We start from the raw sequence: 16222 nt of genomic DNA, 5'->3' as shown, positions 1-16222 counted from the left end.
AGTATTAGATATCAGTGTCTTACCAACTTCAGTATCCAGCCATTGGTGATGGATCACCTTCATGATAACTGCCATATCTATAGATTATAATTTTATAAATATATTTTAAATGAATTTGAAATTGACTAACATTTTTAAACTAATTTGTAATATGCTTATTTTAAATATATTATATGTATTAAGAAGTTGCTGCCAGAAACAGAAACCTCTCTAGGCATTTCAAGAAGAGAAGGAAACAATAAAAGGGATCGTATGCTTTCAATATTGTTGGAGGTCTGGAGGAGGAGTCAGGGGTCATAGCTGGAGTATTGCTTTCCGGTCACACCACCTAGGTTGCAACCCAGAGATCAGGGAGCTGCTGCAGCTGTAGCCACAGCTGCTGCCACCACTGCAACACAACTGCATCATGCCCAGTTATAGGAGAGGGATTGAACTGGGAATGCTGCACAATCCCAAAAGATAATGTAGCCTATGCCGTTGACTATCTCACCTGATATCCACTGAGAGAAGACAAAATAAGGGATGAAGTGGAGGGGAGGGGGTATAAGGAACAAAAATAATCCTGGTTTTTGCAAACCCTGATTACTTTCACTGCTCTTATGATATCCTTTCATGAAAGGGGCTTTTATTTCCTGACCCCCATCTTCCCTCTATCCACGTGCCCCCCGACGTCTGCCCCAACCTGCTGCTTCCAATTCTCTTTAGTTTCCTCAAGCAACTGCAATTGGTCAATTGCTGTAGAAGCCTGGGAAGAGGTTTAACGGAGTAGATATTTGTAAGATTTGGCCCTTCATTTAATAAGTATGTGTTTTACTTGTGTCTGCTCTGTGTGAGGAAGCAGAATGAGTCAGCACACACAGAGACACACGCCTTAAGAGTAGTATGTATACAACACAGCAGCTACACAGATGATTAGCCAGGCAAAGAGTGCACGGGCGCGAGAACGAGAAACCCTCTGCTCCCTGCCTAATGGGAAAGCCCCCAGAAAGGATTTAGCTGCGACAAGTCTACAGCACAAATGTGAACAGCATCATCCCTGAAAGGACCTAGTTAGCTGGACTGCCCTAGAGGAGCCACTTGAGCCTAAAACCTGTGAGCAAGGGCCCAGTTACAGTACTTTCTACTGCATACACTTCTCACAACTAAGATCAGTGGTGTTCTCATCCCCATACTCAGATAAGGAAAATGAGACTCCCAGAGAACAGGCAATCTATTTGAGGTTGCCCACACTTGAGAGTTGCAGAGTCAGATTCCAACTCAGCCCTGTCTTACCCTAAAGCTATCACTCATGACCACAACACTAGCACTGCTTGTTACAAAAAGTGTGTTTTGCAGAGTTACTGTTGAAATGACTGGAGCAGATATCTGGTAACTTTGAACCACCGGTCCCCCCAACCTCCAAACTACTGTGCAATAAGCCCTCAAAGATATCCATTTGGCCCCTTGTTCAAGTCAAAATCCTTAAAACTTAAAGGAGGAAGCAATTGCTTCTGGGTGGGGTAACTTGGAAGACTTCCAGAGGACTGGACATTTGATTTCAGATTTGAATGATAAGCAAATATTGCCAGGCAAGAGGTGGGGTAGGGAAGGTGTTCAGGCGAAAACAGCCTGAGTACAGACCCAGATGTAAAAGTCAGGACCTGTGTGAGGCCATAGTGTAGAGCACAGCAGCAGATGGGGTGGGAGCAGGCGTGTGTTGTGCTCAGCCTGGTGCCTGGCACACAGGAAATACTGGACACGTCTTCCTGAACCACCTTGGAACGTATCGTTTAGAGTTCTGCAGTCGGATACCTGGTTGTAAATTCTACCTCCACCATTTAAAAATTGCGAGACCTCAGGCAAGACATCTCCCTGGTGTCAATGCCCCATCAAAATGGCTAAAAGTGACAGTCCTCCCTCACCGGGCAGTGGTGAGGGTCAAATGAGTTAAGCCCTCTAGACTGTTCTAGCCGTCGGTTCGGTTGCAAATAACAGCAAACCTAACTCAAACATGTTTAGATAAGGAAGGAGCTTTTTGAATCACAATGAGAAAAGTCCAGAGGCAGAGCTAGCTGCTTGCACGGTGGAGTCTAGAGAGACAAACAATGTTGTCAGGTTTCCCTTTCTCTTTCTCCGTCTCTTCTCTCTGCTCTCCTCTGCTTCTGTGTGTCTAGTTCAATCCCAGAAGAGAGAACCCAGTCTCTCCCACACCTCGGAGTCAAATTTCAGAAAGCTGGGCGTAGAGATGGGGGAGAGTAGAATGTTTTGATTGGTTGGCCTGTGAGGGGCAGGGAATGCTCTGATTGGCTGACCTATGGCTGGGGGTGGAAGAATGTTCTGATTGGCTGAACTGCATCACATGTTCAGTTCTCGTCAATGGCTGCCTAACAGAACCTCACGAAGTTCGGGACACACACGTTTTCTACAGAGGGATTCCGGCTGGACAGATAATATTTAGAAGCTTTTAACAGCGTGCCTGGCCCTGGGTAAGTGCTTAATAAAAGCTAATGCTAAGAATATAGGCCAAAACGGTCAATTAGGGCCACCAGAATGGAGTCTTGAATTCTAGGCTAAGACCATTGAGCTTTAAAGGACAATGGGGAGCCGCTGAAGGCTTTGTCCAATGTGGTGACCAAAGTACGTTTTTGGAAGATTGGTCTGATAATAGGGTTGTGACAGAGGGTGAAATTGGTGGTAGGAAGGTCAGCCGGGAGGCTGATATAGTCCAAGCTCAGTGTTCATAATCCAAATTAAAGATATTATAGTAGAAACAGAATGAAGGGGATTCCCACTTAAATGACAGCGAAGGAAGAAAGGTTTTAGCAAATGGCTGCCTGGGGAGGGCACATAAGTGTGAGGAGGTAAGAAGTCACTGAAGCTTAGGTGGCTGGAAGGATGGTGGCCTGGCCACTCGGCCTCCTCTCTTTCCCCCTTCCTCTCTTCCTCTTCACCTTCCCTCTCCACTGTCTTTCAGGAACAATGCAGATTTCTCATCTTAGACAACACAGTCTTTCTCTGGTGCATTTCACTTGCACACCCACTGAGGGATCTTCCTGGAGCAGCTTTAAAAGGATTGATTCATAAACAAATGCAGTGTGTTAAGAAAGATTCAGGAGAATGCAGTTTTCCCCTCTTACCATAAAAGAAAACAAGCAAACAAGCAGGGAATTTGTAGAATGTGAAAAATATTTGGAAAAACCTATGTCTCTTTCAAGAGCATGAAATGAATTAAAGTTTTGGCTAGGAACTTTGAGTATTATATTTGTGTTAGAAATGTAAAGAGTGTAGCAGGAGATGGACTTCACCCACTTTAGAAGAGAAGTAAAACAGGTCTGTGTGTTTGTGTGTTGGTGTGTCTGTATCTCCAGGTGTGTAAGTGAACTGAAGGAGAACCACTGACAACTTGGAGACAGCTATGTGTCAGAATAATACTAACCCAAGTAGTCAAAAAATGAAGAGCAAGTCTGAGGAAGGGAAGAGAAAGACTTCCTAGTCCTTCTTTCAAAGTGTATTTCCTGTGGGGCTGGATGTTAAGAGGAGGGTTGCATAATAAGGTGTCTCAAAACCATCTGGAAGCAACCTGGCCCTGTTCCAGGGACCCTCTCCCACAGCTCCAGCTGGCCCAGCCAGTAGCCATGATGGATTTCTTTTTTTAAGCAATGATGAAAATTTGCCCTTGTCTTTCACCTCTGTAACTTGGGTGTATTCTGAGTCTTGTGAAAACTTCAAGAAGGATTCCAATCCCCTACTCCATAATCTGGGAAGTAAAACTAAGTATAAAAACAACTGAAGAAATTATGGTGTGGTCTGTTACCTGTCTGCTACTTTCCATTTTCTTTCATAGTATAACTCCTTGAATAAAGAACCACAGAGGGATAGCAGAGCAGCCAGTTAGAAGGAGCCTATTACCCCAACAATCTGGCACAGACCTGAATAAGGCAATGACAAATGATGTCATCCAGAAGAGGTTGAAAGGCCCCTCTGACCCAAAGTTTCTCTCAGCCAATCTGCTGCAAACAACTGACATAGCACCCTAAGTGTCCCACTTTAAGGTGAAGTCTTTTCCCCTAAGAGCACTGGCTCTCCCTTTCTTTATACCAAACACCTGCTCATCCTTCCTACTTCGGTGATGGACCTCTCCTGTGAAGCTTTCACTGATCCCCTATCCCAATTCTTCATCCTCCCCTCTATCTATCTCCAGCAGGGAACTGACTGTGTGGCTAAGTACTTATCTTCTCCAATGGCTGCCAGACCCAAGAGGGGCCTAAGCCTAACCTTTCTGATTTTGCATCCCAGCACCGTGCCCTGTAGTTAGTGCTCAGTAGATGAAGGAATGAGTATGATGCAGCAGAAATGTGCGTTAAGTGATCATGTGAAACAGGCATCTTTGCTGGTGATCTTGAACAAGAACAACTCTTTTGAGATTCAGTTTCTTCACCTGACAAGTAAGAAAAAAAATCCCTCCTGTCTTTCTCACCCATCCTAGGTTTTCCATGGGACAAGTGAGATAAGGTGTTTGAAAAACCTCTTACAAGAGCAGAGCCCTGAAGAAAGGAAATCTGAGGACACACTGGTCCAGCCCAGTCATATTACAGATGATAAAAACAGATCCTCAGATATTTATCTTTTTTTAACCAAAACTTACTATTCTTAGGTAAATTCCTGTAGGAGCCTGCTCTTGGTATCTGACCTGTAAGTAGGAACCTAATAAATTCATTTTTTCAGGAGTTACTAGTGGTTGTTCAGAGTGTGAGGGTACCTCCCCTAAAAATATCTGCATTTCACTTAACAGATTTATAGTAAAAGGATTTATTTCAGGTCTTTGAACAGACTAGTAGAGAGGTATTTTGGATGAGACAGTTTCCAAGTCTTTCCCAATTTGCATGATGTAAAATGCTGTCTCTCTCTATACTATGTCTTGCACTGATCACTGGAGAAAAACTACATTAATGTTGATCTCCCACAAGTGCCCCCTGCCCCAAAGTCTGAAGGATTCACCTCTTTAAAATATGAAAACTAGAAATCTCAGGCTCCTGAAGTCACGAAAGCAGTAAATATCTTCAAAGAGATGGAAAAATAGTCATGACACATTGTGAAGAATCTTCAAATCGAATTAAGGGAGTCTGAGGCCCAGCTCTCACCCTAGCAAGTCTTATGAACTTGGGTAACTCAGGCTTTTTGAGCATTCTCCCCTGCCAATATTTTAATACATGTGTAAGTGTATTTTATATATATTTTATATATATATATACACACACACACACATATACATGTATATATACACACACACATAGATCAAAATTCAAAAGGCACTGTGATTTTAAGGGAAATATATCTTTGTGTCTCCCTCCTTGCCTTTCTTGGCACAGAGCTCCTAAAACCCTTGGAATTTTCTGAGTGACAGAAAGTGTCTTTTGTTATTTAAAACAGTCCCCTTTCAACCATATCTGAGTTTATGCTACTGAGGTGATTCTTGGTGGGCCTCTAGATAGCTTCTGGATGGGGGCTGGTCTCCAGGAAGACCAAGCCTTGATCAGAGGATTGGAACTTTCAGCTCCACCTCCCCAACCTTTGGATAAGGGAGAGTGGCCAAGATAGAGTTCAGTCACCAGTGGCCAGCAATTTGATCAATCATGCCCATGCAATGAAACCTCCATAAAAATCTCTAAACAGGGTTTTGTGAACTTTCAGGTTGGTGAACACATCCACTGGGAGGATGGAGCATCCCAACTCCACAGGAGCAGATGCTCTGGCACTCAGGACCCTTCTAGAACTCACCTATATGCCTCTTCATTTGGCTCTTCATTTGCATCTTTTATACTAAACCAGTAAGTGTTTTTCTGAGTTCTGTGAGCCATTCTAGCAAATTCTCAAACTTGAGGAGGGAGTCATGTGAACCCCCAATTTATAGTTGGCTAATCAGAAGTATGAGTGGCCCAAGACTTGAGATTGGCATCTGAAGTGGGGGCAGCCTTGTGGGACCGAGCCCTTTAACTTGTGGGCTCTGACGCTAACTCTAGGTAGATAGTATCAGAATTGAATTTAATTGCTGGACACCCGGTTGGTGTTAGAGAATTACAGAGCTATAAAGAGCAAACAGTGAAAAGTCACCTTTACAATCCCATCTTCTAGCTCCTGTTTCCCTCCGTGGGCCTAGAGGCAACTGCTATTATCAATTATCTCGTGCTACGGGCTGAATTGTAGCCTCCCCCAAATGCATATGTTGAAGCCCTAACACTGACCAGTGTGATAGTATTTAGAGACAGAGCCCTTGGGAGGCAATTAGGTTTCGCTGAGGTCGTGAGAGCAGAGCCTCATACTGGGATTAGTGCCCTTATAAGAAGAGACACCAGAGAGCTTGCCCTCTCTCCACCATGTGAGCACACAGCGAGAAGAGAGTCCTCACCAGAACCTGACCATACTGACACTCTGATCCCAGGCTTCTGGCCTCCAGAATCAGGAGTAAATTAATTTCTGTTACTTAAGCCATCTTGTCTACGGCATTTTATTATCACAGACTGACCTAAGATACTGGGGATGCATTCAGAAACATTTGATGCATAAACAAACATTTGATTCTATTAATTTTCTTTCTTTTGGACACAAATGGTTCTGTACCTTGCCATCCTCTATCTTGAAGAATAGTCCAAGCCACTACATCTCTTTTTTTAATAGTTGCATATTTTTTCATTGTGTGAATATACCATAGTTCATTTAACCAAACTTCTATTGCTGAACATTTAGATTGTTTCCAGTCTTTCACAATTACAAATTATGCTATAATGAATAACTGTGCACATATGAGAACTATTTGTTGGCTAAATTCCTGGGAATGATTGTTGGGTGGAAGTCTATAATCTTGATAGATATCGCCAAATTGCCCTTCATAGTCATTGTGCCAGTTTACACTCTATTCAGTATGTATAATAGTGTTTATTTTTCCCTCACATTCATCTACACAGTATGTTAGCAAAGTTAGGAGATTTGCCATATTGACATATAAAATGTTAATTCTAATAATGTAAAATCTGGGTGGTTGGTTTCCCCCCTCTTCATTTTTATAATTATCCTGGCTCTTCTTCCCCATTTATTTTTCATATTAACTTGAGAGACATCTTAATTGGTCTCAAAAAAATTTCCTTACGGTACTTGTACTGAGTTTGCCTTAAAGTTAGGAGAGTTGACATGACTATAGCGTTGAGTCTTTTTCCTCAAAAGCAGAACATGCCTTTCCATTTGTCCACATTCTCTGTCATATCCCTCAGTAGTGTTTTAAGTTTTTCTTTAATTATAACTATCATATTTCCTTTAAGTTTAATTTACTTTGTCAGTTACAATATGAATAGGATCTTCTGTTACAACCTCTAATTGATTATTGTTTTTTATTTAAAAGACTGTTTATTTCTGTTGGGTTTTGGGGGGTTTGGTTTCGGTTTTTACCAAGCTAAATTACTTCCCATATTGTTTGACATCATTTTTCAGGTGACTCTTTTAAACTTTCTAGGTATAGCATTACATCATCCACAAATAGTGATCATATTAGCTCTTCTTTTTTTAAAAAATGTATACCTCTAGTTTCTCTCTTTTGTCTAATTAAATTAGCTAGTACTTGCAGAATAATGTTGAATAATTGTAGTATTACTAGACATCCTTGCCTTGTTTCTAATTTTAATGGAAATGTATATTGTTTCTTCATGAAGCTCAATGCTGGCTTTTAGGCTGAGATAAACATATTAAATCATTTTAAGAAAGTATCCACCTATTGCTAGTTTACTGCATCTTTACCAAGAATGGATATTGAATTTTATCAAGTGCCCTTTTAGTACCTGTTGGAAAGATACTATTAATGTTCTCCTATCATAATAATAGATTTCCTAATGTTAAATAGTCCATACATTCTTGGAATTCCTCATTGATAGTGTTATTCTTTTAATGTGTTATTAAAGTCTGTTTGCTAATATTGATGTTGGATCGTGTATTGATATTTCTAAGTGAAATTGCTCTATGGTTTTCTTGTGCAATAATTGTTGCATATTTTTAATCAATATTATCTTGGCTTCATTTAAATAATTTAGATGCTTTATTTCTCTTTCTATACTCTGGAACAGTTTAAATAGCATTAGAGTCATCTATATCTTTTATAAATTCCCTCTCTCTCTTTTTTGATTCCTTGCTGTAACAACTTTTTCAGTTAATCAACCATCTACTGGTCACAACTGCCTCAGAAAAAAATCTTTATTATTTCAAAATTTTGTAAGTATACATTGCCATCATAAACCCAAGGATATTAAAATATCATTAAAATGAGAAATAGCCATATAAATGTGCAAATGTCTATGCTAAATTTTTCAATACAGTTTTACTTATAACAGAAGCAAAAGAGGAAATAACTAAAGGCTAAATGTTCACAGGCTACTAGTTAAATTATGGTGTTTTCTATAAAACAAAATACTTTGTTTCAAATGATTTCACTTTCCAAATATTCATTTTTGTGTTTGTTTAAACATCATAAAATATCTATTGAATAAAGTGAAGTTAGGTTTTTTTAAAAAAATACTCTGCAGCTATTGAAAATTATGTTTTGGTATGGGAAAATATGACTTTCTATTTTTTATTAACATATAGTTGATTTACAATATTGTGTTAGTTTCAGATGTACAGCATAGTGATTTTTTTTTGCTGAATGTATTCCATTATAGCTTATTACAAGATATTAAATATAATTCCCTGTGCTATAGAGTAAATCTTTGTTGCTTATCTATTTAATGTATAGTAGTTTGTATCTGTTAACTCCATACCCCTAATTTGTTCCTCCCCTCCTCCCTCTTCTCTTTGGTAACTGTAATTTTGTTTTCTGTATCTGTGAGTCTGTTTCTGTTTTACATACACATTCATTTGTATTATTTTTTAGATTCTACATGTAAGTGATAGCATATATTATTTGTATTTGTCTTTGACTTCTTTCAGTAAGCATAATATTCTCTAGGTCCATCCATGTTGCTGCAAATGGTAGTATTTCATTCTTTTTTATGATTGAGTAATATTCCATTGTCTTCTTAAGTCAATCGACTGTTGTTGGGCACTTGGGTTGCTTCCATGTCTTGGCTATTGTAAATAGTGCTGCTATGAACATTGGGACGCATGTACCTTTTTGAATTAATGTTTTCATTTTTTTCAAATATATTCCCAGGAGTGGAATTGCTGGATCATATGGTAGTTTTATTTTTAGTTTTTTGAGGAACCTACATACTGTTTTCCATAGTGGCTGCACCACTTTACATTCCCACCAACAGTGTAGGAGGGTTCCCTTTTCTCCACACCCTCTCCAGCATTTTTTTTTAGTTGAAGTATAGTTGATTTACAATGTTGTGTTAGTTTCAGGTGTATAGCAAAGTGATTCAGTTATATATGTACATATACATATATACATATATATATATTTCTTTTCTGATAATTTTCCATCCAGCACTTATTATTTGTAGACTTTTTGATGATAGCCATTCTGACCAATGTGAGGTGACACCTCACTGTAGTTTTGATTTGTATTTCTCTAATAATTAGTGATGCTAAGCATCTTTTCATGTTCCATTGGCCATTTGTATGTCTTCTTTGAAAAAAATGTCTATTTAGGTCTTCTGCCTATTTTTTGGTTGGGTTGTTTGTCTTTTCAATATTGAGTTGTATGAGCCATTTGTATACTTTGGATATTAACCCCTTGTCAGTTGCATCACTTACGAATATTTTCTCCCATTCCATAGGTTGTCTTTTTGTTTTGTTGATGGTTTCTTTTGCTATGCAAAAGCTTTTAAGTTTTATTAGGTCCCATTTGTTTATTTTTGCCTTTATTTCTTTTGCCTTGGGAAACTGATCTTTAAAAAATCACTATAATTTATGTCAGAGAATGTTTTGCCTATGTTCTTTTCTAGGAGTTTTATGGTATTTTGTCTTACACCTAGCTCTTTAAATCATTTTTAGTTTATTTTTGTATACGGTGTGAGGTTCTAATTTTATTGATTTACGTGGAGCTATCCAGCTTTCCCAGCACCAATTGTTGAAGAGATTGTCTTTTCTCCATTGTATATTCTTGCATCCTTCATTGTAGATTAATTGAGGTTTATTTCTGGACCCTCTGTTCTGTTCCATTGATCTATTTACCTGTTTGTGTGCCAATACCATGCTATTTTGATTTCTGTAGCTTTGTAGAAGGAGTGTGCCTCTAGCTTTGTTCTTTTTTCTCAGGATAGGACTTTGTTTTTTATACATTCTTGATTGTCTAAAGCTTTTACGCTAAGAAATTGTAACCTTTATAATCAATAATATACCATTTTAAAACGAAAATTAGAATGATGGGGTGGTTGTATATTCATTTACATGGAAAGATGTTCACAATACATGGCGATGCATGTTTCAGAGCAACATGATCTCATTTTTCTAATTTGTGTTTCTGTAGTTATGGAAAGAACTTTGGAAGTGGTTTTCTTGGGCTAATTGAATTTTGAATGTTTTTAATTTTTGATATACATTTATTTCCCAGTTTTTCTAGGGTGATTATGAATTATTTAAATGAATGGCTGGATGGCTGGGTAGAGAGATAAATGGATGTTATCGATAAAATGCCATGTTTTGGGATTAAACAAGAATCTTTATATAATTAACTGGATGAAAAGTCAAAATTGCTATGGCTCCTGTCTACTCAAATAAGAAGTCTCCCAGTACAAACCACTCATGAAAAGAAGAAAGTATTATCTAGTCCCCCTCCATACTTCAGGCCAGGGATTGGAAACTGTGTACCCACCATCTCACTGGGCTGTCTAGTGCCGTAGCTTTGAGTATCCTGGCCTGAGTTGGGGGTGGTGGGGTGGCAGGGAGACAGGTGGTGCAAGAAGAGAAGAGGTGTCTTTCAGGCCAACAATATGTAGACCTCATCCTACATGATGACTACAGACCTTAAATGTCCTCCGCCCTTCAAGAGAAGGGTCAACTAAATGGGTAAATGCTATAAACCAGTGATTCTCTAAGTTGGGTCCCAGGCTAGCAGCATCAGCATCACCTGGGAACTTGTTAGAAATACACCCTCTCAGGCCCCACCCTAGGCTAGCTGAACCGTAAGCTCTGGGAGTGGGACCCAGCAATCTGTGTTTAATAAACCCCCAGGTGGTTCTGAGGTCTTCCAGCCACTTCTATAAATATTCCCACTCCAAGATGATTTCTAAGCTGGGGTGGTGTAACTGCTAAGGGGGAAGAAAAGTCTCTTCCCTTCTAAGAAATCTTAGAAAACATGACTTTTCCCAGAAAATTTCCAGAAAAGTTTAAAATCTACACATTCACAGTAAGTTGAAGAAGATTCCTGAGTTTCAAGGAACTATTTCCCATGTTAATCAAAACTCTTAAAAAAAAAAAAAAAGACTTTTAACATTTGTCTGAGAATATATAAGGGTGGGATCCTAGAATAACAATGTCACAGCTGCTTGGACCTCATAGATCATTCTGGATCTACTCCTGGTTTTCACAAATGAAGATGCTGTTCTGGGGGAGGGTATAGCTCAAGTGGTAAACTGCATGTCTAGCATGCACGAGGTCCTGGGTTCAATCCCTAGTACCTCCATGAAAAAAAGTATAAATAAGTAAACCTAATTACCTCACCCTGCAAAACAAACAAACAAAAAAAATGATGCTGTTCTGAGAGAAGTGACTGGGCAACAGCAAAGTACAAAAGGTAAATGCTGGTTTGTTTGGGTTTGTTCCCAATAGACTCCAAGAAGCCCCAAACTATGGTTACTTAATAAGGTACCAAAGTGTCACCCATAACTGACAAATGAAGAAGTTCTGGAAGAAGCCATGGATTCTGCAGAAGTAAGATCTGCCCCTCTCCAAGCCACAGACAACAATCTCTAGACACATACCCACCAAATTCATTCTCACAAGCTTTCTCACCGAGAATGAACATCACTTAATGACAGAAGTCAACATGAATCCCAGACCTTTCCTGAGAAGGCCAAGGTGAGCAGTATAATTCAAATATTTCCTTCCTGAGTAGTTTCACATTAACTCTTTCCTAAAATGCATTGTCTAGAGCAACCTTTAAGATAAACATATGCTCTTCAAGGATGCTAGAAAACACTGAGTTACATTTAATACTTCTTAAATTAATAACACTTTTACATCAAGGCAAGATCTCTTACTTCAGTTAAAGTTCTGTTTCAACAAATACCAGAGACATAGCCAATAGATAATTATTTGGAATAAGTAAGTCCATGGCCAAGGCTTAAGTCATTATGTTGTTCTATAAACATGCTTTGCTGTTGTTGTAATAGTATTTCTATATAGGGTTTTTTGAGTTTATGGTTTAACTCGTCCATGGAACTTTGACTTCTCCATGAAACTTTCGTGTATGTTCAAAGATAAAGAAAGTATAATCATCTTGGAATCAGAGTACTGGAAAGAAGCATTAGTAAGTCAATATGTTTCTAAAGACAGATTACTTTGCTGATCCCTGGAGGCACAGCCAGACAAGTTTTAACATATAGTCTCTCCTTTTAATTAGCTTCATTACTAATAAAAACATTTATCAGACTCACATAGGCAGAATTGAAAGTTAAGAAAGTTGAAAACAGGTATAAAACTTTAGTAGTCATGTCTTTTTTTTTTTTTGTCATTAGCTGTCCTTTCACCCTCATTTTCCTAAAATATTTTCTTCTGAGAGCAATCTTCTACCCTGTCTTCAGCAGGGACAGATTCATCTTATGTGAAGCTTGAAGTTTATTCAATTTGCAGAAACCACTTGAGAGGATAAAAATTATGAATACAAAATTATTTCAAGTAAGAAAAGAAATCAAAATACTTTACAGTTTTCAAAGAGCTGACCAAAAAACAAACAAACAAACAAAACCCTCACAAAATCTGGAAACTAATTTATTTTTTTTCCTCCAAATGTTCTGACACTCTCTAAAATCCTTTTCTCCTTATGACATTATTTGCTGGACCAAACCTGACCTGAAACCAACTACCTCTGGACTTTTCTGTTATATAAGCTAATATTTCTCTTCATTGTTTAAACTACTTTGAGTTATTTGCAACATAGAATCCTAACTTATACAAAGATATGTGGAAAATTCATAATAAGCTTTAAGGATAGGTGGACCTCAGCTCAGGAAGATTTAGCCCAGGTTGCAAAATATAGAATGGTTTGTAATCACATGTCAATTGCCTCCAATAATGGAAGGAACTTAGAATCACTTAATTTTTAGCACTGTGTGATAAATATAATTGAACCACAGAAGGATATGTGGGAAAATAAAAACATCTGTAAGGTCAGAATAAAACAAAAATATTATTACTACCTTTACCAAGTGTTTAGTAATTAGCCCTTAATGGGAAATGGTTACATGGCTCCTTTGATGTGGTTGCCTAAAATTATTGTTACCCAGTACTGCTTTGTTTCCAGTAAAATAAAGAAATAGTCAATTGGTATAAAGATGGAAAAAAGGTAGGCAAAAGTCTGATTAACTAAAACCTGTATTTACTTAAAATCCATTAAGAAAAGGCATTTGAAAGAAGCAAGTGGAAATCATAACATGCAGGAAGCATTAGGGGATGTAGCTTTGAGACATAAACGTGCCATAGGAAAACGACAAGGGACCTGAGACAGAGAATTCTGTACGACTTTCAGGAGTGTGGGGAAACAAAGGGTCATTTTGAAAGTGCGTGAGCTCAGCGTAGTTCTGTTTGGAATAATGACAGAAAGAAGCCAAAACAATAATTGCATTTGGAACAGAATTGATTTGGAACAGAATCCTGCTAGGATTCATCATTTTATTACTGCTAGAGAGCAGAAAAAGCCAAGTGCAGTAATTTTCTCATATATTTTACAATTACGGTTTATTCAGTGATGAAGTTCTTGGATCTACCTGGAATCATAAAAGAGGAAAGAGCCAGGGTGAATTGAGGGGCTTACAAAAGCAGTTAATATTTGGGATGGATTTTTGTTACAGCAGTTTGACAAAATACCTTCTCTAGTTACTGCTCATAATGGAAAAGTAGGCTCTGTGGCAGAATCGCAGCCATTGCTAGGGCCTCAGAGAACCTGTCATCCAAGGCGCATTTTGCCCATAAATGAAGGGACATGTCGAAGATCACACCATCAGTTGATGGCAGAGTGAGTAGCAACTAACTATGCGTGATTTAAGTGAAAAGGAGAGTTGAGCCTAAGGAGGAAGTTTGTGTTTATTCCAAGTAGTAAAATGTGTGCCTCCTGTCCCCCTGCAAGTGCAGTCGTCAGTTCTCACAGCCTTCCTTCCCTCACTTGCTCTCACCAGACACCTGAGGCCATCACTTTAATTCCTACAGAAGCAGACACCTCCATAAGTTATGTGACCCCTGAGGGGTCTCATCCATGCTCACATCTCAACCTCCCAGCCTGTTGCAGATTCTCAGGCAATGTTTGCGAATGAATGCGGTGACATAGAAAACAACTGAATTGCTCCATAAAGGCTCCCCCTACTCAGGGGCCTTAGACTTCTTTGGTTTTCTAAGGCAGCTTACCAGCCTGCCTGGCCAGTACGCATGATGACCTTTGCTTGAGAATTCACTTATCTTTCATGGCACAAAATTTGACCAGCTGTCAATGTCTGTATTATAGGCAAAACTTCTCCCTCACCCCTCCTGTGACTGCCTTCAAGCAGCCAGCCCTCAGTCTCGGCTGACTCTTCCTTCTTATTACACTGAGAACATAGCAGAGAAAAATTAGTAGAGAATGTTCACACACACCCAGCATCATATCTAGCCCCTCTCCTGCCTTTATCCCTACACGCCCTGCTTTCTGACCGCTTTGAAGGACAAACTGTTCTTCTAACTCAGGAAGCCCTGCAATGTGTGTGCTAGGTCCCATCTCCTCTCTCTCCTTCTCAGGGACATCAGTCATGCAGGTAACTCCTCTCCCTTCTGCGTTCCCCTCCCAACTTGGAATCTCCCATCTGCATACAAGAAGGTCGATTTCCTGATCTTAGCATCCTCGCTGGATTGGGTGCTGCAAAATTTTAACCATGAGCATATGTCTGTGCACACACAGACATACATCCATACATATATGTATTTTCTTCTGGCACTTTAAGGTTTGTTGGTTGATTTGCGTTTTTCTTTTACACAGAAAACTTCATTGGAAATTTTTACTGGTCTACAGAATAAGGTAAGGATACTACATTCTTCTAAATGATTAGCAATTGTCTCAACCCCATCTGCTGACTAATCTTTTTTTTCCTCCACTGATTCAAATGCCACCTGTATTATATACCACATTTCTATTGCTATTATTTTAGTTATTACCTCCATCAGCAAGTTTTTTAAACTCAAGTAAATTACTGGTTCAAAATTTTTTCCCTGAATTTGTGCCACATGCTAATAAAAAATGTTAGTCAAATCCTAGGTACCTATGTATATACACTGCATCAATTATGTATTAATTTGTTTTAATAAAAAATGTATCCCAAACTGTAGACATTTGAGCATAAATATTGGCTTTTTCCTTTAAAAAAAAAAAAAAAAGCAGGGGAGATGCTCTATTTCTTTGATAGCCATGTTATTACTCCTAAGAAACTGTGCCCACCATGCTTGCTGCCTACTTACATGCTTTCAGCCCAGCTCTGTGGGTGTACAATTGTATGTTTAATAAGCGCTCACCTGGATTTATACAGTCATTTTATAGGAAACTGCCTCAGAACCAGCACGTGGTCAGGACTGTCCATCTCACATTTAAATTCTGCCGCCATAACACTGCCCAGCTGGGAGCTGGGCTTGGCGCTTACAGAGTTACATTTCGGTGTTGGAAAGGACTTGGAAATATTCAGGTTTATTGGATTCTGAGCACTTCCCTTCTTCCCAATATATTGAGAAGGCAAAGCCTTCCTCTATTTCTTCCACCCCTCCAAATAGGAAAGTTCTATGGTACAATTGCACTGCAGAGAAACAATTTGTACATTCCATACAATTAATCTGTAACTATAATCCTAACAGTAAGAGAACAGCAGCAATCATGGGTTAAAAAAATAACTGCAGACTTCTGTTTCTGGTAGTATTGCAAACTCGATCCCCAAATATCTTGGGGGGAAAAGAAAGAAAGATGGAGGACTTGCAACTTTCTTTAAGAATTATTTATATAACTATAGTAATTTAAGAATTTAGCTGTAGTAATTAAGACTGTACATTGGCATAAAGGTAGGCATATAGAGCAAATGAACAGAAAGTTCAG

At 38.9% G+C, this 16222-nt stretch overlaps 1 long non-coding RNA gene across 1 annotated transcript; it reads left to right on the top strand.

Annotated features, from left to right (window-relative positions):
• Positions 1–2350: 2350 nt before the first annotated feature.
• On the top strand, positions 2351–15424 carry LOC141578476 (uncharacterized). Its single transcript, XR_012508862.1, has 4 exons — positions 2351–2465; positions 5671–5807; positions 11731–11979; positions 15125–15424. It is a non-coding gene; the product is annotated as an uncharacterized LOC141578476 (long non-coding RNA).
• Positions 15425–16222: the final 798 nt, after the last annotated feature.

This window comes from Camelus bactrianus, chromosome 8 (genome assembly GCF_048773025.1).
Source record: "Camelus bactrianus isolate YW-2024 breed Bactrian camel chromosome 8, ASM4877302v1, whole genome shotgun sequence".
Taxonomy (NCBI): domain Eukaryota; kingdom Metazoa; phylum Chordata; class Mammalia; order Artiodactyla; family Camelidae; genus Camelus; species Camelus bactrianus.
Note: the sequence above shows the minus strand (reverse complement) of the source record. Positions and strands in the feature narration are given on the sequence as shown.